A 2583-nucleotide genomic window follows, 5' to 3' on the forward strand; every position below is an offset into this window, starting at 1 on the left:
AAAATAAACCTATAATTCCATCCTTGCCTTCATTTGATTTTAGCTGCATATGAAAAAAAATACAGAAAGAGTAAGTGTCTTCACATAGCCTACTAGAATTTGTCTGAAGTTTGCTTGGGTTTATTATACAACTTTTGACAGTTCCAGACCAACTGTGTTGGCTCAAACGTGGAGAATTTAAACATCTCTGTAAATCTCATCAAGACTGGAGCTTCAGTTTCCATCTCAAATAAACTGAAATCTGCTCTAGTTTTGGCCTCATGTTTATCTTGTAGTTTTCTAATCTGGCAAGGGCTGCTCCCCTTGGAGTTCTAATAGGATTAATCTCTATCACCATTTACTATATAATATGAGGGCCATCTCCGCATACATATACACCACATTTTGTCTAATTCACGTCAACTGAAATGACCTTCATTGGAGAGTATTGCAATTTGGGTGTATTTCAAACACAGTATGCTATTTCCATAATTTCTACCGGTCCTCATTGCAGAATATAAACTTACCATCAGTGGCCTATTGAAATAAAAATACTTGCATATCATACACTTTTTTCATTAGAGTAAAAGCACAACGATTTCCTCAGGCATAAGAAAAGAGCTTTTTGGTAAAATGGTAGAATGTCATCAATTTAGGGAAAACTGCAACACAGGTATCAGCATTCAAGTATCATAATGAAATTATTTATTTAATACATTTTCATTGACACACAGATGAAAAAAGGGATAACAGACCCAAGCATTTGCAAATCTTGAAGTTGTGGCTGTTGTGTTTGTTACCTTGAAGAGAACATGTATCAGAGTAGATCTGTTGACATCAGTAAGATCCACATCTGATTAATACCTTTACTCTAACTTAAATAGCACTCTTATGGTTGGTCACATTTTGCTTAGTTGAGCTTCAGTATAATATTTAGTGCATTTGCATAAGCCTTCCATCTACATATAAATAAATCTCAAAGCAGCTGAAGTCCGGACTGTAATAAGGACTCTATATGTTTGCCAATACTTAACAGATTTTTATACTCAAAGCATTTTCTTTTTAACTCATGATGACTTTAACTGTGACATTTTATGGTCTACAAAAAAAATTGGATAGTTATATTTTTGTTAAGTGCCGGATTATGAAATCGTGACTGCCTTCCTTTGTAACACGCACTGTTGATTTTGTTGTAGGTGTTGGGGAAAACCTTACAGATCCATCTGTGATTAAACCTGAAGACAAAAAGTAGGTTTCTTTCTCATGGAATTATCATTCACTTCAGACATTCTGCCAACAGTCTGTATATTTAGGGTGTTTTTAATGCTTTTCTGTGAGAGATTTAATTATTTTTGCATGGTATTTGTGTTGAAGGTATTATGGCAATGGAGAGACTATATCCTCCTGTGCTTTGGAGGACTGTGGGCTTGGGGGGCTGTAAGTGTCCCAGCTCCCACAATGTGGTGAGCAGTGTATGAAAGGTGGGAAGAGTCTGCGTAGCTGTGGTAGGAGCACATGAGTTTTCCAGGGCTGTGCAGGGGGAGCACAAATGGGAGATGGAAGACCCTGTAAATCTCTTCACAAATTTGCACAAAGGAAGTCATCAGTAGCTTTAATGTCGGAGTCCAGTTTCCCCTGCCTGGTGGGGCACTGTTTCATGGAGTATATGGGGCCACAGTGGCTTAAGAGGATGAGGAGAGGGCCTCTGGATCTCTGACCTTCCCGATAGGTCCTAGTGGTACATTTAAGCATGCTGCATATTGCAAACTTAGAGCCATGATACACAGACGGTAAATCATGTGTGATAGTTACAAAAACCAGAGAGACTACACAGAAGTAGCAGTCTGCCTTCATGCATCAAATTTCAGAATTAGAACCATGGCCATTCTCCTGTCGTGTGACCTTGCTCCTTGATGGTACTTGCTATAGCAAGAGGAAAAGCAGTGGTGTTGAAGGTTGCTGTCTTGTCTGTGGAGTCTTCCTAAACCCACACATCTCTCCAGCTGTGCCCTGATATCCCTGCCCCTCCACTGTCTTATGCTCATCTTGGCTCCCACTTGCTCAGCTCATGTCATCTGAAGGGGTGTCCCATGTTTGGAAGGAAGGAAGGTATAAATATGAATAGTCTGCTTTTATACAAAGGGTAATTAACTATAGAAATATCAGATGATTTGCCTAGAACTCAGAACAAGTTTATTTTGGAAGCAGGTTCTGGGACCATTATTAATATTTCATTAATAAACTTAGTAATAAATGACTGTATTCATATTGTATGAATGTTTAATTATGAATGTAGGTGTATTGGCCATATAATATTTATTTTGGAAGCAACATAAAAAATATGCTGAGCACCTCACACTGACAAAGTCTTTGTCCTAAGTAGGTCATAGGACTGTGACAAAAGCACAAGGATAGCTTAGGATAGAGAGGCAGAGAGGTCAATCGTGTAGTTGTTCACTAGATTTCAGCAAACATTTTTAAGGTATTGCTACAGATTTATAAAAGTGTGGTTTGCTGTTGTTTAAGTGGATTTTTTTTTATATCAGTGGTAGCATAAATTGTAATAGTTATTACTGAAGACTGTGGCCAGTCATTGACCACAGT

Source organism: Chroicocephalus ridibundus, chromosome Z, assembly GCF_963924245.1.
Source record: "Chroicocephalus ridibundus chromosome Z, bChrRid1.1, whole genome shotgun sequence".
In the NCBI taxonomy this organism is placed as follows: Eukaryota; Metazoa; Chordata; class Aves; order Charadriiformes; family Laridae; genus Chroicocephalus; species Chroicocephalus ridibundus.